Below are 23,009 nucleotides of genomic sequence, written 5' to 3'. Positions count from 1 at the left end.
CCAACTTATATAATAACTAATTTATACTTAGAAACAATTCAATTAATACATCAGATCATGATTTATTTCTTTTTGTTATTTAGACCAAGTCTGTTTAATATAAATTATGTGTGTTTAGCTTGTTTCGACTTAAAACCTTTAAACTCACGTATGAACCAACTAAGGATACTATTCAATAAAAACTAGGCTCAAAGTTACTTAAAAGTGTAGAGAATATTACATAAATAATATGTATATTTTAGACCATATCAGAGGAGGTGGTTTTGTTGGAGATGGAGGTAGAGGTAGAGATAGAGGTAGAGGACTCAAACAAAATACCTCATAAACCACATGGACTCAAACCAGAATACTTTCAAGTTGGGATGAAAAGTCGATCTTACCCCTCAAGCTAACATCGTTAATTGACGGATCGACTTAGATTTACACGTTTTCGCGTCATTTTGACTTTTTGAGGCACATTATGCTCCCGGCCATAAGCCACGGGGATTCAAAAATAGGTATTCTCTAGACAAGACCTATTATTAAATTAGAGTTTCAATATAAACTGTATCTTGCAAAATATATTGAGTTGACTTTAAACGGTATACAAAACATCAATTTAGTTCTCCATTTTTATTAACTTTCACAAAAAATAAATTTACATATGCAGAACTTAAACGATAAACTTATTATACTATTTATTTGTTGGGTATTTTGATGTAAGCCAAATGAGTCGAGTTCCCAACTCGCGTTAATGTTTTCAAATCATAAGTAATCCAACACCTTGATTCACCCGTGTGATAGAAATACCCCATGCACTTGCAATCCTTCGTGCATTTGCTCTCACAATCAAATTGTTTCATCGGTCCGTCTCCCTTCGTGTACTTGATCATAAAATGGTCGACCCCTTGAAGCTTGTAGTAATGAAACTCATTAGCTTTGCAGGATATCCCCTTCTTTGCCTCACAATCTTTGCTCCAACCACTTAGCCCATAGCGACACACTGGTTATCCTCACACAACCCAAATCTCCCACATCTTTCAGGTAATTGGCACTCACCTTCCATTGAACCCCTATCCAGAAACGTGTAGACCGACTCCCAGGCAACACCACCACCGTCAGCATTGTCGTCATATGTATAGAATCTGAGATTTCCATCTATCTCTAACCGAAGAAACGATAACCTATTATCATATTTTGTGTAGGCCATGTAACGACCTTGGTTGGACAAGGGTTTTGTGGTGAAGTAATCAAAAGACAAGTAATAAAGATAACCCTCATCCGTATCTGCTTTCGAATTAAGTGTTAAATTAATCATGCTACCCTTATCAACCGTGAACCATTCAGTAGAGGACCAATATCGCATTGGTCTAGGCGAGTTAGGGCTCTTGTAATACATGGCTAGCCCTTGGGCTCCATCACCAAACTATATGGTCCATCGACGTTGTTCGTCTCTGAACCCCGACTCACGAGCCTACTCACGCCACTAGCTCGAAGAGATTGACCTACCATGAGAGTATCCATTGGAGAATTGAAACTTTGCCATATGAAGTTACCTTTTGCATCTTGAAGAACCATGTTACCTGTCGGGAGTACCCCGAAATGTATGACCCCCTTGTTGGCGGTATTCGTTTGCCAGGCTATCCGACCATCAGCATCTGCCAGGACAAGATTTCCGTCTTTTCTAAGTGTTAGAGTCGCGTTCTCGTGAACAGGGTTGCCACGGTTAGCTTCCCACACCCAACGCCTAAGTGATTCGGATCGCATGGTGCCCATGCGTAGAGCTAGAGTGTACGCGTTAGGGGTGGTGTTGTAGAAGCAAAGCTGGAATGGACTGCTATAAGGGGGAAGAGCGCGATATGTAGCGTCATACTCAACGATATATATACCGAATTCGCCTGAATTAACGTATGTGAATGTTTCTGAAGAAGGAACGGAAGCTCTAGATATGGTGAAAGTGGAAAGTATGTGAATGTAGAGGAGAATATGCATAGCATAAATGAAATAATGAGAAGCCATTCTAGGTATGGTGGAAGTGGAAAGTATGAAAGACCAATAGATATTAACACCCTATATATATGCAAAGAACACAGCATGAATGAAGATGGTTTTTAGCATTGTTAGTGTATAAAACCATGGGAATCATGGTTTTCATCTTCTGACTTTTTTCTTGCAAACACATTGTCAAACACTAGTTGATTTTTTTATAATAATAGTTGTTAATTATGAATAATGTGGGATCAAATCTGGATTTGTTTTTGTTCATATTAGTCAATTAGCCAATTAATACATATATACATTATTTCATCTTGTATCCACTATTTCGAAAACTGAATCGGATATTAGTCAGAGAAGCATGGTATTGCTAGTAATGTGTTTGTCCTTTAAAATGGTTTAGACACAATACAAACCGAATTTAATAATATATTTATTTCATATAATTTCTGAATACTAAAGTCAATATAGAAATATAGCCGTTGTATCTGATTGATTCAAAGACGACCCAACACTTATTGGTCAATGACGTGTAAAACAGTTACATAGGTGCAGAAAATAGAATTAATTATTACGGGAATGGGGTATTTTTTGGGTTCTCGTCGCGGGTAGGAGAAGCAGAGCGGGTACACCACTAGCTGCCACCATTGCGAGTACCCGACGAAAGGTTTGTTTTTGGTTGTGACACCCGTACTAAAATGTTTGTGTGAACATTAGACAACGGTTAAAAGAGAACTTTTTGATTATTTCTCTTTCGGATTTGATTTTTCATTTGAAGGTTGGTATTTTATTTTCTTTTTTTTTGGTTTAAATTATGTAGGCTTTTCGTTATAAAACCATAGTGTGATTACGTAAAATGTGAAATTTAAGTTTATCACGTCGATGTCATGTAAGCCTCACATGGACATTTAAAAACTTTTACATTTTACACAATGTTACATATTTTTTTTCCTCTAAATGTAAAATGTGCTATAGTTTTAAATACTTGACAGTTAAAATGCTTAATATAACTTTTCTCTAAATCCGAGTTTTTGGAGTATTTTGATTAGTATAACTTTTTATGGTGGAAGCGATTGGGCCCATGAAAGGAGTATTTTGCTATGAATAGTTTCAAGGTATGGATACGGCACTTTAAGAAGTATTTCGATTATATTTTTTAAAAGCATAAAGCGAGAGTGTTTCTTTTTGACTCATTACAAGTGTAAGTGGCTCTTACATCCTATACACATGAAATGCAATTAATTTAGTTATTGATACATTAATGATGGCTTATTGATAATTCAAGACCTTAAGTTGATATTTTGATGTTATTATTGAAGGTATTGAGTTTAAATGGGATTTTGACTCATTAGTTGTTAATAATAATTCAAGTTAATTGTATGATTGTAAATAATATAACGCGGTTTTTTAGTTTTGTGGTATTAGATTGGGTAAAGAGTTACAAAGTTGATACGATATGAGTTGATATGCAATTACTAAACAGCTAAGGGAACAAAGTTATTGCATAAATGATTATGTTGAATTATCACGTGACATTTAAGTTCCGACTTGTTTGAATGCAAATGGATTGTTGGGTTTCATCTGTAATGAGTTCATGTTTTTAACCAGATTAAGATTTTCGTTTCCCTTTGGGGTAACTTCAATTGGTTGTAAGCATGTTCATTAGAAACTGGTACATGAAGTTCGGGATCGGACGGACTTTGAAAATGCAGTAAAGTGGAAAATCTATGTTGCATACATGTAGTCAGCGCGCTGATCTCAACGTAGGCTACACCGAAAGACAGAATTAACGCTGAAACTGGTTTGGTGTTGGATCTTTTGTTACCTGAAATGTTTCGAGTTTGATAGATAAGTTTATATGTTAATCAAGTAATAATGACACTAATGTGATGTGGTAATTCTTTAGGGAAAACTTATATCTTAGCTAAGAATTGGAGTGGGGTAGGAGATCATGATTCGGACAAAGAATATAGGATGTCGGATGAGACAAAGGCCAACGAATAAGTAAAGTAAGTAATGCAAGGAAATCATGTATTTAAGCGTGTTCAAAGAGCTTTCCAAAAATATAAAATACATCTTTCTCGGATTTTTATATGATTATTCAAAGAACATAACAACAACATAATTTAACTTCAAACAGCACGCTGGCATCATTCTAATCTACTATTTTGACCCGTTTTAAGTCTTGATTAGCTTGTCATGTTCGAAGGTGAAACCTAGTACATAAAAAGAGGTTTTCAAGTGTGTATAATGTGTTAAACAATATGAGTTTCACAAGTGAATCACAACAAAGAAAACACTATAACCAAACTTGCAGCTCTTACTTTCTTCTGGTTCTCTTCTGTACACACAAGAAGAAAAGGATGAAATAAAAAGAATCTTCAATTAACTTAAGAGCAGAACACAGATCACGATCAAGACTTACTCAATCAAATTGACAAACAAACTCTCCAACTATTTATTATTAAGAAAATACAAACTAAAAAACTTAATAATAAAACATCAACATCAGGGGTTTATATACTACCCCTCTTCCTAATCCTACTCAAGTTCAAATACACAATTTTAATCCAACTCAAATAAAACTATCAAGATAAGACTAACTTATCGGATAAGACTAACTTATCTATAATACTAAACGAATCATTATTATATTAAATCTCCTCCAAGCCACCCCATGAGATTTACCGAACCGCCCTTAATAATATCGCAACGTTTAATACTCCCTCTCGATATTAGTTTCCACCATGCCAATATCGCTGCAAAACTTCATAACCTTTTCTTGAGACAAACTCTTGGTAAACATATCCGCAACTTGTTCCGAAGTATTAACATACTTAAAATCAATTTCTCCTTCCAAAACCTTTTCACGAATGAAGTGGTAATGGACTTCTATATGCTTCGATCGAGCATGAAATGTAGGATTTTCAGCTAGCGTTATTGAAGAAATATTATCTCCAAACAAAGTTACCTTAGCACTCGTCTTTTGATTCAACTCCTTCATGAGCTGAACTAACCAAGTACTCTCTTGTGCCAACATCGCGGTTGCTCGGTATTCAGCTTCGGTGGTAGACAACGAGACGGTTGGTTGCCTCTTGCTACACCAAGCTACCGCTCCTCCTCCCATAACAAACACATACCCAGTCGTCGAATGTCTGGTAGACACGTCTCTCGCATAGTCGTCATCACAGTAGCCAATTATATTCAAACTCGACTCCCTCTTAACTTCACACCATAAGTCGAAGTAGTTTTAACGTACCTCAACACTCGACGAACAGCATCTAAATGAGGTTTCAAAGGCTTTTGCATGAACCGACTAAGCACACCTACCGCATATGTATGTCGGGCCTTGTTAGTGTAAGATAAATAAGACTTCCTACAAGCCTTCGGTACATAGTGACATCATTTAGCTCACTTCCTTTATCAACTTGCAGCTGCAGATTCACATCCATAGGTGTAACAGCGGGTTTTGAGCATTCTAAACCAAATCTTACTAAAAGATCCACCACATACTTATGTTGGTGTAGAATAATGCCATCATCTTCATATTTTAACTCTAGACCCAAAAAATGGCTTAACTGACCCAGATCTTTCACCCGAAACCGAGTGTTCAGATTCACTTTTAGTTGACTTATAACATGAACTAAGTCACCGGTTATGATTAAATCATCTACATACACCAACACCACCGCAACATGTTCGCCTTCGGTTCGAACAAACAAACTCGTGTCGGCTAGAGTCGGTACAAAACCATTTGCCTCTAAGAACTCACCGATTTTCCTGAACCAGTCTCGCGATGATTGTTTTAGCCCATACAACGCCTTCTTTAATTTGCAAACATGACTCGGAAATTCTTCATTTACGAACCCATTCAGTTGTTCCATATAAATAACCCGATCAAGATCACCATATAAAAACGCATTGCTTACGTCTATTTACCACACATCCCATTGCTTACTCGCGGCTATGGCTAGAAAAACTCGAACGAACGCGAGCTTCGCTACGGGACTAAATGTCTCCTCGTAATCGATTCCGAACTCCTGAGAAAACCCTCGGGCTACCAAGCGGGCTTTATACTGTTCTATTGACCCATCTGCTTTTCGCTTAATCTTGAAAACCCACTTGCATGAGATTGGTTTTACACCCTCTGGTTTCTGAATTAGTCCCCATGTTTGGTTTTCTTGGAGTGCATCTAACTCATTTTTCATGTCCTGTTCCCACTTCTGATCTAATAATGCATCAGCAACAGATTCTGGTTCGGCTTTTTGCTCTTCGACTAATGCAACATTTGCATATTTTGGATTAGGCCTTTTTATTCTCTCGGATCTGCGAATAGAGGAAGGACCCGTTTCGGATTCAACTGCTAAATTTTGGCCGTTTGCTAACTTGGCGACAAACCCGTTTGCCAGGCTGTTCGTCTTGGAGACCCATTTTGAAACGATACAGTTGGACTTTCAGCCGAGTCTGACTCATTTTCAACTTCTTCCAACTGTAGAGAAACTCTTCCATCTAATTCATTCTTTAAATTATTTGAATCTGGTAGTGGTTCATATTTAGTTGACCACCATGAAGACGCTTCGTCAAAAATTATGTTTCAGAACACGTAACACTTCCCGGTTACCGGTTCGCAACAACGCCACCCTTTCTTTTCGTTGTAATACCCAACAAATATGCATCGAACCGCTTTCTTTTCCAACTTGTGTCTTAGATGACTCGGGATGAACACGTAACACACGCATCCAAAAACTCTAAAATGACTAACATTCGGCTTAATCTTGAATAGTCTTTCAAATGGTGACTCATAATCCATACCTTGCAGTGGCAAACGGTTACTCACGTACGTTGCCGTTTTCATACCTCCGGCCCAAAATCTTCCATGAACATTCTTATCATGCATCATACTTCCACACAACTCTGTTAGGTGACGGTTTTTTCTTTCGGAAACGCCATTTTGTTGAGGCGTATTCGAACACGTAAGTTGGCGCTTTATTTTGTGTTCTTTCAAATAGTCTGAGAACTCTTTCGATGTATACTCTCCACCATTGTCAGATCTTAGACAAATAATCGAACACTTGGGTTTCTCGTTCGGCTTTTAATTTAAATTCTTTGAAACATTCAAACGCCTCCGACTTTTCCTTCATAAAGTTAGTCTACAAATATCTTGAAAAATCATCAATAAACGTAATCATATACCGTTTACCTCCGATTGACGATTGTTTGACGGCACCGAACACATCAGTGTGAACCAACTCGAGAGGCACGGTTGAACGGTGTTGTGAGCTTTCATATGGTTGTTCATGTGCCTTCCCATACTGGCACCCGCTACACACTACATCGAGATTAACGTCTAGATTAGGCAAACCAATTTCTAATTGTTTCGTCATCATGAGTTTTAACTTGTCATAGCCCACGTGGCTTAACCTTTAATGCCAAAGATCTGAGTTATGATTGGTTTTCGTCTTTTCTACGAATGCGGTTCCGGCCGACAACACATAAATAGACTCGTTCTTTTTCCCGTGCACTACAGTTTGTGATTTTGTCTCAAACTTATCAAAAATCATCACTTCTTTTGGCCCGAACAGACGTACCTTCCTGTTTCAGTAATTTAGGGAACTGAAAGCAAATTCTTTTTCATTCCCGGAACATGCAACACATCCTTTAAAGGCAATTCGTTGCCTCCAACTCCCGAGAACAATTCCGCTTCTCCGATGTGGTCGATCTTGTGTCGAGAGTTGTCGGCTATTACGACAACTTGGTTACCTCTATACTTTACCGGGTCTTATAATCGACACACATCACCGGTCATATGGTTACTACATCCAGAATCGACAATCCAATCTTGGATTCGATTATTCGTTGTCTAGGTAGTTGCCACCATGGTTTGCACCACTTCGACACTTTCTGTTTGCACAAACTGGGCTTCAACATTCCAGGTTGGTTCGACCCTCGGTTCGGCTGCTGCTACGTTTCCTTCTTCTTGTAGCTTCGATGGACAATCCCGGGCAATGTGGCCTCGACGACCACAATTGTAACATTTAAATATGGGTTTCTTCTTATACCCACTTGTTTGCTTTCTATCGCCTTTCCACTCCTTTTGTTCCCGGCTTTTACTTCCACCTGCCCTATGTTCGTCTGAGCCTTTTGATCGATTCCCAAAGTTTCTTTTACCATAGTACTTTAACTTTCCTTTTTCTGCATATAATGCATCAGATTCTTGCTTCGCTGACCCCGACCCCGACATCGACACTCCACTCATCTGTTTAGCAAGAGCTTCTTGACTCGCAAGAAGATTCTCGAACTCGCCTAAAGTGGGTTGGGTCGGCCACCCTTGAACGGCTGCTACAAAGCTGTGAAACTCCGGTTTCAATCCATGCACAATAATCCGTTTCATCCGAGACTCGACAATTCGAGCTTGCGGATCGAGATCACCAATCTCTCGACACAGAGACTTAACTTTGTGAAAATATTGTGGTATGGTTAGTTCTTTCTGAGTTACCGACAACAACTCGTTTTCCAACAATTGGAGCTTAGCATCGTTTTTCTTGGAAAACAACGACGCCAACACATCCCATGCTTGTTTCGGTGTTTCAAAATCCCTTATATGTTCCAACAGCTCATCCTCAACTGTTGTTTTCAAAGTGAACATAGCTTTTCCCTTTTTAACTATCCACTTGTGAACAGCACCATTCGTATAAACCCGTGGTCCGGCGGTACTTTCTTCGTTTTTACAACTTCCCAAAGATCCTGCCCCTGTAGGTACGAAACCGTACAGGTTGACCACGTGTTGTAGTTGCTGTTGTTCAGTTTCCTAAACGCAGCGGACGCTTGAAATTCTGCCATAATGAACAATAGTAATTCTGGTTCTCACACTTTGATTCTTTGATCTACAACCCGGTCGATCACCTGAAAGTAACCGTCCGTGAACAAAGTTCTTGGCTGGACTTCGACCGATAAAATCAGTAACGAACAAACGTTTGTGAGCATGGCGCTCTGATACCACTTATTAAACAATATGAGTTTCACAAGTGAATCACAACAAAGAAAAAACTGTAACCAAACTTGCAGCTCTTACTTTCTTATGGCTCTTTTCTGTACACACAAGAAGAAAAGGACGAAATAAAAAGAATCTTCAATTAACTTAAGAGCAGAACACGGATCACGATCAAGACTTACTCAATCAAATTGACAAACAAATTCTCCAACTCTTTATTATTAAGAAAATACAAACTAAAAAACTTAATAATAAAACATCAACATCAGGGGTTTATATACTACCCCTCTTCCTAATCCTACTCAAGTTCAAATACACCATTTTAATCAAACTCAAATAGAACTATCAAGATAAGATTAACTAATCAGATAAGACTAACTAATCGGATAAGACTAACTTATCTATAATAATAAACGAATCATTATTATATTAAATCTCCTCCAGACACCCCATGAGATTTACCGAACCGCCCTTAATAATATCGCAACGTTTAATATAATGCACATTCACACGATTTTTCTATGATTTTATACGAACTTCATATGACTGTAGTAATATGGATTTCATATCTTAAGAACTCTTTTAATTCCTTTTGGTGGAGACATTTTCACAATCACCTTTTGTGCATGCATACTACAGTAAACGAACCGAACGAACACGAACAAGGCCTTGTTCATGTTCGTTCGTTAAGAAAATAATGTGTTCACGAACGGTTCACGAACACTTACCGAACGAGATTTTATGTTCGTGTTTGTTCATTAAGGAAATTAATGTGTTCATGAACGGTTCATGAACACAAATAAAATCGGCAGAGCCTGGAGATTGAGACCGATGTATTCATCAATGTGAATAATGAAAGCTTGTAAACGGATCGAATGAACACAATTAAGAGCATGTTCGTGTTCGTTTATTTAACTTTAAAAGAACACGGACACTTAATTGAACAAATATTTATGTTCATGTTCGTTTATTTAAAAATGGACATTTATGTTCGTTTGTTTAAAATCTAAACAAACTTAACTGAACAAAGATAAACGAACATACATGAACAAATGTAAATGAACACAAACAAACATAAATGAAAACACTTAAATAAACACAAATTAACAAATATAAAACCTTTAAGCAGATAACCTTTCTAGATAATATTTAATTATTTTATATTAATACATAAACGAACATAAATAAACAGACATAAACGAAAGTTCATGAACATAAATGAACGAACGGAACATGTGTTCATGTTCGTTCGTTTATTAAACGAACACAAATTTTTTTGTTCATGTTCGTTCGTTTATTAAATAAACGAACTTAAACGAACTTCCCGTCGAACGGTTCACGATAGTTCATCGAACGTTCGGTTCATTTACAGGCCTATGCATGCATTTAAAATCATTATTTTTAATCTCTGCGCACGATCTGAAAGCCTATTTGCTCACACATTCCAACAATGACCTCTTATGGTTGATGCATTACAACAAAAAACTTATGTGCACAAATTATAATCGTATAACCACATCCATGAAAGATCTCTAATTTATCCACCGTGAACACGGTTCGACACTACTATGATAGAATCAACAATTATAACTGGTAAAAGAACACATATTTAATATTATCACTATCAATTCAATTCATTAATAATCACATAAAACACATACTAGATCACATGCATATGCATGAAGTGTAGATAATAATTATCGTTTGATTTGCTACAACGCGCAGGGACTTCAACTTTTTGGGTTTTAATATCCTTGTGTAGCTAGATTAAATATATTGACTATTAAGACTGTAAACAAACAGATACGTCCGGTGAACCGTTTGAACAAATAATTTTGTTCGGTTAGCTTAACAAATGAAAACGAACAGAGGCCACGTATGTTCAATTATGTTCGTGTACGTTTGTTCGTCTACGTTCGTACAATTACTTTCGTCTATGTTTGTCCGGTTACGTTCGTTTACATAATATATATATATATATATATATATATATATATATATATATATATATATATATATATATTGATATAATTATGTTTATGATTACTATGTTAAGCTTTTTTTGGATATTAACTTTCGGATATTTGGGTTATTTTATGTTGATTTAGTGATTATTATTCTCAAATTAATATGTGTCCCTTTATGTTTTGTGTCCGTTAGTGTCCGCTAGTGTCCTTACCATTCGCTTACAAAATAAAAGAAAGGACACGGAGGAACAAGAACAAGCTCAATTCAAACGAAATTTATTCGGTAAAATGTTCATAAGCCGTTCGTTTTTCTGACAAAAGCTTAACGGACGAACACGAACAAGGTCTCGCCCAATTCACTTCAATTCGTTTACAGCCCTGTCAACTATTGTGATATATGTACATAAGAGTTTAATTACAGATAAAAATAATTATGCGTAACTCATATATGGGTTAGGTTTCTTTAAGAAGTCTTTTTAGCATTGATTAGTAAACTAGTCAGGGATAAATGTCTATTTTGTAAACTAATCAGGAAGTTGAAGGTATATTTTGTAAATTATAAGGTTAAATTAAATTCGAAGTTCAAAAAAATCGGATATCCCTAATTTTACTCCTATGCTTCCTTTCCTATATGTATTCCCACCCGCCAGATTGAACAACTTCATTCTTGTTTCTTTTACATGATCATATTATGTAAATTTATTTATACGGAAAAATAAGAAGAGGTACCATGAAGTGAGAAGGATGGCGAAGGGTCGTAGGTGAGCTGTTCATGATGGCATAACGGTGGTCGTCGTGTATTCATATATTTACATATTGTAGTTATTTAGCATAATTAGTAGTTTAGGGGTGTGCAAACGGTCATACCTGCGAGATCCGATTCGGACCTGCTTAGCGGGACCCAGCTCTATTGAAAATAGCTGCGTTTGATCGGTTCGGGTCTCGCAGATCTCGTGCGTCCTACTTGGTTTATGTAAAAAGTAAATGATCGGACTCGCGAGACCCAACCTGAACCTATTCAATGGTATTCTTTAGACCCGGAACCGACCCTATTAAAAATAACCGGGTATGATCCCGATCGCGGGTTTCATAGTTTTTACCCGGTTTATGCTCACCCATAATAATTAACCAATTTGGTATACAAACTGACAAATGCCTAGAGTTTTTTAATTAACCAAGTGGTATGGGTATGGGTGTTAATCCTATATATATATATTATATTTTATAAATTAAGGTTAGCTAATGATAGTCTTATTATTTCTTAATCTTAGTCCTATCACAAAAATACACCATTCAATATTTTTTTTTCTATTACGAAACTATAGAAATACAGTCACTTTTTTGAAACATATAACCAACCAAAAATATGTGGAACCTAAAAGATATACAACAATCCCATTGTTAAATCCCAATATGAAAACACATATCAATCCATGATGCAGCCACTTACAATGTGCTAAATCCCAATATGAAACACATCCCAAAAGAAAACAAAACTAAACTAAACTAAACTCAGTGTTTTATGTTCATGCCATCAAACCATGTCATGCAGCCCCTCAATTACAGTGTGTTAAATCTCGATGCCGTGGCCTGTGGCTGCTTGAGAAAAACCACGCATTGAAACATCAGCGACTTCTGTATTCGCTGCTAGCTTGTCAAAGAAAACAACTACTGCTGTAATGTCATCATGAATAGGACGCCCAACCCCTTTACCTATACTTTTCACTTGCTGGTACCTCATCTTTCTTTTCCGAGCCGCTTCGGTTACTGCTGATTTAATCAGCCTTCGTGCAATACCCTGCACAAAGAAAACAACTACTGTAATGTCATCATGAATAGGACGCCCAACCCCTTTACCTATACTTTTCACTTGCTGGTACCTCATCTTTCTTTTCCGAGCCGCTTCGGTTACTGCTGATTTAATCAGCCTTCATGCAATACCCTGCACAAAGAAAGTGTTAAACGGGTCATGTCGGGTTATATATATATCTCAAACAGGTAAAGTTACAAAATGAAAAGTGGCTGAAAAGAAGCCGAAAGATTATTACTGAAACGATATAACTTCTGTAAAAAGATTTAAAACCTTAACTGTAAATAAAATATTTGAACAAAAAGTGTTCGGGTCAAACAAATTGGCTCGACCCGTACCAAACTTACTACATGTGACAGTTTTTACCAAATTACTAATGAATGTGTTATATATTATCTTAAACATGTGAAAAAATAAAAATGTTCAAAAAAGTAGCCTGTTAAACGAGTAGCAAGTCTTACAAAGTGTTTTATTAATATATCTTACCCGATTATTTTTCTAGATAGGTCGTACATGTGAAAAAAATCTATCGTTTCGAGATAGGTGTTACATCAGTTGACTCGTCTTCCAATAGGTCGTAAATATGTAAAAACATCAGTTTGAAAATCAGGAAAAAACATAACGACGTTAAGTTTTTTTTAACGGAGGACCCTTGAGACAAAAAATAGTTGAAATGTTGGACCGTTGGTAGTGATTTTTAAAGTTGAGATTATTATTATGCAATACACAAAAGATGGGATTATTTATTTCCAATTTGCCAATTTATAAAATATAACACCCATCACTTGTTAAGATCCATATTTATAAAAATCTTAAAAGTTGGGACGCTACAATATTATAAGGTATTACATAATAAATATTAATGAATGGATAATTGAATATTCCTAAAATACATATATTAGTAAAAAATAATTTGTATTTGTATTTTAAAAGAAATCAAAACGGAAGATTGTAAATCTATCTCTATTAAGAAAAAAAGAAGGTTAGGATCAATTCATCTTAGTTGAGTTGGTAAGCCATAAACAATGTAAAAGCAATATATATAGTGAGTTCGATCGCCATTAACAACATATTTATTATTTTAATAATTTTAATTAAACCAAATATATAATGAAATGGAATATTTAAATTAGAAACTAGTACAATTGACATTTTATATAAATGGCCTAGTTGAACGTCATGTGAATAGGTTTTATTTAATAGTTTAGTTAGATTTATTTAATATTTTAAATTGTATTACTAAAAAAATATATAAAAGCATTAAAAATGTAACAGAAAAAAAAATACTTAAATTCAATTACTGTTGTAAAACAACAATCTATTAACTACATCAAATATGCATGTAACCTTAGAGAAGAGAGAAAATGAGAAGTAGAGAAAATGGGAAGTTCTATTCATTCATATGTCTATCTAATACAATAACAAGACCCACTATTTATAGGGATATAACATTAATACAATCATAATGAAGAGTAGAAGTTATGAATGTGGAGAGTTACTACTTTATGGTGAATTCATAACACTCCCCCTTGACTATCCACATAATGAAATACGCTTAGTGATGTTGCCTCATTAAAAACCTTGCTAGGAAAACCCAGTGGGATAAAACCATATCTAAGGGAAAAAGAGTGCAACGCGTATAATACTCCCCCTCATTTATACATCCTTTAAGTTACGGATTCTGATCTTCTGCGAAGGTTTATCTAAGACTTTGGAGTTGATAATTCACCACTTGATCTTGTAGTGTACGCTTCCTTATTCGGTGGAATGATGCACTATCTTCATGTAAGACTTTCTCATCTTGTAAATAAGTGACTTGTAATGCGTCTTCTTGTAAATAAGTACCATAATATCCATAACTTTGTTATATTACATTCCCTGCATTAATACGACTAACCAAACCTTTTTACGGGTTAGCAAAATATAAATTCATATAATTACATACCTTGCATGTATCAAAATCTTTGTAAAGGTCATTTCGGTGTCTCTTCACTTGAAAAAAATAATATCTTACCAATAAATATAAATAAATAATATATCTAGTTGTGCAATACTAGCAAGAAATATTGCATATTAACTATGATACTTCTAGTCGAGTAACTTTCATTTCTTTAATAGAAGATGATCATCGTAACTTTTTCTATACCAAATGATTTTAAAACTTTAATTTTATAGAGATGAACTTTCTCTATATTTGAATGTTCCAACATCTTCTTGATGTATATACAAATATCATTATACAAATGCTCGACCCGCATACCATCTTTTCAGAAGATACAATGCCATCATCAACATATATAATAATATTACTAAACATGATATTGTTGACTTATTATATTTCTCAAGCTTTTAATAGCAATGCTTCATGCATTTACAATCCGTCATAGAGTTCCTTCTATGTTGACGAATCATTACCTATTCAAGAGCTTATACAATTTTCCATAAGCCTTTTCATGTTAAACAATCATGTATACAATTTTACTCTTCAAGAGTTTGGCACATAAGCTTCATCTATTTACCACATCATTTAGTATATCATATTCAAACAGATGTCACAATTATATTATTATCATTCCATAATGTATCATTCTTATACATGGTTTATTAAATATCATCATATGCTTATTAATGTATAGGAATTGCATCATTAAGATGTTTACTGTTAACTAATAAATCATGTTAGGAAACTCATCAGGAGTTCTATATATATATTCTATACATCAATGTATACGAGAATAATATGTACTCGGATCCGAATTTATATATTGCAATTATATCGTTCTCGAGAAATAATTATATGTGATTTTGGCAATTTAAATCATTCGGGGATTTCATGTGATATCATCATTATTATAATATGTGTTAGACGCATATTAAATCTCTCTACAATTACCAGATTAAAAAAAATTGTTGCATCCACCACAAAAGAATAAGTTTCTTCATATATAATTATGAGTTTTTGCGTAAATACTTGTGCCACAAATTATGCCTTATATTGCATAATGTTACATTTCTCATTATGCTTATGTACATAGGCTCATTTGTATCTAAAATATTTTACAACTTTTAGTTGTAAGGACCAATTGCCCAAACTTCTATATTCATGAGAGATTCCAAATTTTGCCTCACTTGCGTCTTTTCTTTTTGGCCAATCATTTCAAATTTCATTTATTGGCAGTTTTTAGTTCTTAATCCTCAATGTTTTCATTATTTCAAGCACTATACAAAATTTTCAATGACGTCGATTTTTTTCGATTCCATGTATATCTAGACATGATATAGTTTATTGAGATCTCTTTTATTTTCAGGTACCCGAGGTTCTCTTCTAGAACCATCATGTCTATCGTATCTTAAAGAGAATATTTCATTATACCTCGACTTGACCGTTTTCATTACTTGCTCCATTTTCGAGGATTTATATTCTTTGATTCGAATAGTCTAACACACTTCAGGCATGCCATAGACTCATCACCAAAGTATGGTTATCCTTTTAATAACATTTAATGGAGCACTAGCAGTTGTTATATGTGACTTAGCTAGTCACTCTGTTTAGGTCAGTGAATGCATCTAGTAGTTAATTCGATAAATCTTGTAAATGAATTATCTTTTGAACTTCTGGTTTACACTTTTAACTTAAGGATCAACATAATGATAATTCATTACAACTTTTTAATTTTCCAACTACTTTTTATTTCCCCCTCATGTTGGAAACATTATTTTGTTTAAGTAAAAATCAATATTGAGTCGTAAACGAATCCCACGTTGATGACTCTAAATACATAATTATCAATACTTTTCCATATCCAACATATATTCCTAACCTTCCTTGATGTCTCATATTTGTGCATTGTGGTGGAGTAATTGCAATGTATGTTGCACTTTGAAAAACTATAAATGAGAAATATTTGGTTCCTGACCGAAAAACCAAATGTAATGGGGATGAAGTATTATAACTTATTGGCCTTATGTGAATTAATATTACCTCATGTAAAAACACATGTTCCAACAAATAAATATTGCTCTCATGATTATTGGATTTGTAATTAATCCTAGACGTTTGTTCATCGTCTTTGATAAATAACAGTTTTTGTAACAACATTCATCACATGTTGTTTAGCACTTATTCCAATAATCATTAGTAATATGGGAATTAAGATAACTGCAATTATCAAAATAGTCTAGAATAGTGTGCTTGCTATTATCTAAGTCACAAGTCACGCAAACTTCAGGTTGCGAATTTGATAATCATTTAGACGATGCATCGTTTTCAAAACACTAAATGATATCATGTCGGGATACACATATCCGTTTATTATTTCCATAGCATATGAGAGATTTACACCCAACTTGGTTAATAATTAACTTCTCCTTGAGAGCAAACATTGTATGTCTAATTACGATGAAGATTTTTCTAGTTTTTCCAATATTTTCACATCATCAATGACTTGGTATGGTCTACCGGTCAAGCCAACATATTAATAACTCACGATCTATAAACTTTCAGTTTATGAGGTGTGACAAATAGAAATTGTTTTTTTCTTATAATATTCCCATCACATAATATCATTTAATGTATAATTGCATGAATAAGTCATGTAAAATTTATTGGTCATATATCTTATGACCTTTGTACATTAATAATATTAATGAGACTTATGGAGTAAGTCACCTTAGTTGTCTTATTTAAGAGTATTCATGCTCTTTTCCTTTTATAAGTGATAATAAATTATTTTTCTTTGCTTTATCGAATAATCTATGTCACTATTGAATATTTAATAGCATATATAAAAAAAACATATCCTACTGCAAAAGTGATTGCATGCACCAAAGTTAAATAGACAATAGGTGTATAATATAACGTGTTCATGATGATAAAGAAAAAAAATAACAATAATGCTTATATTTTGATTAAAGGTCATGAACTAGAAAACCAAGTGACATATATAACAACGCTATAAAGAACCTAATATTTCACTGCACATTTTTCAGAATTTGAACCACAAAAACTTATAAAGTTTGGAACAATGTGCAATAAAAGTGTTTATAAATAGGTACTTTCCTCTGTTAAACAAAATAGTAAAATAATAAATAAGAACATGCGTTATTGACCTTCATATGAACCAGAAACCCTGTAGGTCCTCTAGATGGATCTCAAGACTTGACTCGGATCAATCCGTGTTGTTGGTTAGCAGAAATCACCGACGACACTCGGATCTCGGATCTTAGTTTGTTATTACAAAAGAGAGAAAATGAGAGGAGAGGTTTTTAAAGAGAGAGAAACTTTATTTTCTTGAAGTAGTGAAGAGTTGTTGTGGAGAAATGGGTATGTGACCTTTTATAGGGTCCTCATTTCTCCAAAACTTACAAAATAAACGTACAAACTAAACGTACCGAGTACATACTACACTGACTAAAAGCAAACTAAAACGACATATACAATCCTAAAAACAATATAGAATATTGGGCCCTACAATCTCCCTCTAGGATTGAGTATGTTGAGGAACCATCGTCAAGTTCTTTGCTTCGTCTTTATTTCTTGAAACTTAGTACTTGTCTTGATCCAGGATCTTGAACCAGATTGGATCTTGAACAGTTCTTTATGTTCCAGTTCTTATCTTATTTTCTGGGAAGGATCGGTAACAACAAATTTTAGAAACATCAGATGCGGGAGGCTCGACATCTAATTTTCTTTTGTTGACTTTCTTGAGCCGACTGGTTTCTTTCCTTGTCTTCAGACAATCAGTTCCTTTTTAGGTTCAACCACCAACTTTCACGTTCTCGTTTTCTTTTAAGTGCTTCAACATCTGCAACTCCAAGTAGACTTGATCTTGATCTACCTGTCCATGGATAACTGCACAAAACTTAGAACGAATAAGATTCATTCACAAACCCTCTCGAGGGTCAAAGAAGAATTTGTTCACAGACCCTCCCAATTTCAGTCTCTCAACTTGTAAATGATTTGTTTAAGTCACAGATTTCCAACAAACTTTGCATGGACGATCTTAACAACAACAAAAAAATTATTTTGAATAAAACAAGGTTTAATAAAATATGTACGAACATAATAAAAACTTAAAATATTTTTGGCATTTTCATATATTTTAAAATAGTGAAAATATATACATAATGTTTTGAAGTTGAAACATAAATAAAACAAAATCAAAACAAACAATAAAAGATAGGAGTAAAGATGAAATTAATATTATATATCAATAATATTTATAGAATTTTCTAACGATTTTAATATTTTTGTGAGAAAGATCACAACATGGAATCATATTGATTTGCAAAGCCCTAGATTGCGTTTCCATTTTGATATTATTATGTCACAATTTCATCACCGACTGTAGATATCGTCCATTTGTTTAACTTGACAAGTGTTTTGATGCCAAAGTGATACGTTTAAAGTACAATTAGGCACGGTGCTTATGTGGTCCCCACTTAATCAGACATGTTACTGATTCCATCATATATCGGGCTTACTTTGTGTTGACATATCACCTCAACTTGACTTAAACCTTTTTTAGTTAACCACAGTACTCTTATTAACATACTTGACAATTTGTACATTGTACACTTGATACTTGGTGCTTTGCACACTTGACTCGATCTAGAAAAGTTAAAATAAAGCAGAAGATTCAGGGCCTTAACAATCAGATCTTGTATGACTACAAACAGAGAAAGTCCAAGGCTTGAATCAAAATAAATGAAGAAATAAAGCAGAAGTTAAAATCCTAAATGACTCTTTTTCTGATTTTTCATTTTGTTTTTCTGTTTTTCTTTTTCTTTTCTTGACTCTTTTGTTTTCCTTTTTCTTGCCTTTCTATGAGGCTTTTCTTGACTCAAATGAAAATTAAAATTGACACTTATTTCATAAGACAACTATGATCAGGTAAAGAGAGGCTTGGGTATGACATGTATAATTACATTTCTGCATTCATTAATATGACGTCACGGAATCATGCAACCGCTTCATACTCGTATATCCACTAGTACCGGCAAGAATTTAGGTTTATATCACCCGACACTTACTTGTTTGTCAAGCCTATCTACACATCTGTGAGTGATCTTGTAGACTTTTGATCTACTCTTTTCATGCGTTATGATCATTGCATATCAATATACTATCATTTTCCAATGGTCGGATCAATTTCTCAAAATTTGAAAATTTTAATTATCCGAATCCCTCTAAGTAGGAGCTCCCTCTAAACGGGACAATTCCTTTTAGATTTTCTTAAAAGTAATATAAAATCTTTTTGGTAAATCAAATGATTTGTTTTTGCTTTTCTTAAGATGAATTGAAAATCTTTTTGGTGAGTTAAACTTAACTCATTTTCTCCCTCTAAAATTGTGACATATTTGAAAAATATTTACAATTTTATATACAAAAAGATAGATAGGTTGTTTTAATCAAAATTGATCATGCTGAGCGATTCGACCAGAAATTCAAATCGGGCATGATCGATGGCTTTAGTGAAAAGGCCAGCAAAGTTGTTGTCAAATGGACTATCTTAAGCAAGCATTATCACATTGTATGACAAAGTTGAAGAGATTCAAACTGAGATCCAACAGTTGATACTGGATCCATCACTTGAGAGAAGCAGTTGGACGAGGTTGGTTTGAGAAACGCTCGAAAAGTTGTTGTTGAACCATTTAAACAAGGCTTCCCTTCCATGAAGTTTTTCCTCCCATGTCGCTTATGAAATACTCGAATCCACCATAAAATGGTTTAGCATCAAATAGCACGAGTTCGTCTCCCATCATATGCCGGGTGCAATCACTATCTAAGTACCTAATACTATTGATAGTCCTCCTTGATTGACCCTGCATGCACTAAACGTTCAAATAGACATGGGTTCCCGGGATACTTTTGTCCCAGGAAGGTCAACCGTAAATCGACCAAACTTGATTTTATTTACTGAAAACCATTTATTTCTTGTTGGATCCTCACTTGATGAAGAGCGGTCCTTAGGAATCCAAGCAAAAACTTGTTCCTTGGTTTTGGCAATTTTGGACTTCTCTTTTCTTGCTTTTGAAACTGTTTTTGGTGAATCCTCAAACTTTACAGTCTTAGGATCCTTTTTGATTTTATCCTTCTTGGTTTTCCAAAAAGGTTTCTTTTTGTGTTTTACTTTATTGACTTTGGATCTCACATCCATTTCACTAGGTTCACTATCAGCTTGATCAGTCCTTGAATCAGGGCTACTAAAAGCTCTTTTTGGGGACTGACTAAGCCGCCTTTGAATATCAAACTGTTGCTTGAACCATTGCTTTCAATGTATTGCAAGGTGAGAAGAGTGACCACACACAAAACAACACTTTCTCCTAGGAGTGCCATAGAACTCGTCTGAACTATAATGTGGTTGGTGTGGTGGGAAAGGTGATCCCTGGAAAGGAACATGATTATAAAACACATTTGTGTAATATGGATCAACAAATTTTTGTTGATAATGACCATAGTAGTTTTTGTCACAGAAGTTGTATGACTGAGGATCTCTTGATTGATTGGTTGTTTGAGAAAATGATCGTTTATTTGGTGGAACATATTTACAAGAAGTACTTGTCTTTTCATTTTCAAAACTTTGCTTTTACTTGAATTATCCTCAGTCTCACAACTTGATGATGAACAACTTGATATGTTCACCTCAACAGGCCTCCTTTCGTTGACACATTTTTCAACAAAAATTTCATCACAAACGGTTTCATAATCTGAGTCAGAAGAAGAACATTCATTTTCATTGCAAACGTTTGTACAACTATCATCACTTGAATTTTCACAAAATACATAATTTGACCCTGACTTTAAACTTCCCAACATGGATTCACAAACTTTATTACAAACTGGATTGTTAATAGTTTTGGTTAGATCCAAACATGATTCAAAACGTGGTTCTAACTTTCTTTTTAGCTTACAACCCAGGTTAACCGTCCCACATTCACCACCATTTACGTCACCAGCTGCTACACAAGACACATTGATGTCAGATTTATCAGATGATGGGACTGGAGCAGCAGTTTGAGAGGCAGCAGGAACAAATTTCACAGGCTTTGGTATTCTACCAACCCCGTATTCCATTTCTTCCTCTGGAAAAGTATTATAGCTAAAGTGGGGCAAACTGGCGTAGTTATCATTGAATGGTGGTGGTACGGCAGTGTAATCGTACCCCAACCCCGCTTTAACTTTAGTACTTTTCTGGGCTCCAATAAGATCATCTAATTTCTCTGATGATGCTTCAAATCTTTCAACTTGTTTTTCGTTTTCTTTCTTATCAGAAACTTCAAGTTTTAATTTCTCAATCTCTTTTTTTAAATTATTAATTATGTCTTTATAATAAATGACATTATGCTCTTCTCGAAAAATTTTAAGTTTAAGATTTGCTACATCATCGTGATGAGTTTTAATCTTTTCAACGTAGATCTTGTCAGCTTTTACATATTCAGCATTTAACTGAAGAAGTTTTGCATTTTCTTTCAAAACTTCGTCTTGATGATATCTATAGTATGTGACTTTGTTGATGCATGCTTGAGAACAAAGATTGTGATTTACCTCATCAGCTAGTGATGTGTCGGGAATGATAGGACATGCATGACTACTTTTACCGGCAGCACTTGTCCCAACTTTATTACTTGTTCTAACTTTATTTTCTTTGGACTGATTGTTCATTTGGAGCTTATCTTCCATTAATTCAAAAGACATGATGGTAGAAGCCAACTCTGAGAGTATCATGGTATACAAATTTGTGGTTCTTTTGATGGTAACCACATTGATACTCCATGTATAAGGCAGTGAATTCAACAGCTTCATGTTGATCTGAAACAAACCATTGATGATACCGACACTTCTCATTTTGGTGACGAGCGACTCAAATATGTTGATGAGAGAGGCAACCGATTCTATATGTGTAAACATATCGAATTCTCCTTTTAACATTTTTTTTCGGCTTTCTTCTATATCCAGATTTCCTCCAAGCTTAGGTTCGTAAGACATTCTTTTTTTTTTTACTCGATTATATATATTTTTTTTAAAGAGAAAAAAAATTTAAGGTTCTTTTTTTTTTGCTACAGTACCGAGTTGCTACAATGCCGAGTCGCTACAGTACCGAGTCGCTACATGTTTCGCATGAGTTGCTACAGTACCGAGTCGCTACAGTGTTTCGCATGAGTTGCTACAGTACCGAGTGGCTACAATGTTTTGCATGAGTTGCTACAGTGTTTCGCGTGAGTTGCTACAGTACCGATGCGAAGCGATTGCTACAGTCCCCCCCCC

General features: G+C 34.8%; 1 pseudogene; it reads right to left on the bottom strand.

Annotated features, from left to right (window-relative positions):
- Positions 1-677: 677 nt before the first annotated feature.
- LOC143578789 (epidermis-specific secreted glycoprotein EP1 pseudogene) lies at positions 678-2,154 on the bottom strand (annotated as a pseudogene).
- Between the last annotated feature and the right edge of the window lie 20,855 nt (positions 2,155-23,009).

This window comes from Bidens hawaiensis, unplaced genomic scaffold (assembly GCF_021521415.1).
Source record: "Bidens hawaiensis isolate Kalapana, Puna unplaced genomic scaffold, B.hawaiensis_p1.1 tig00029335_1, whole genome shotgun sequence".
NCBI lineage: Eukaryota > Viridiplantae > Streptophyta > Magnoliopsida > Asterales > Asteraceae > Bidens > Bidens hawaiensis.
This window is presented reverse-complemented; position numbering and strand designations above follow the sequence as displayed.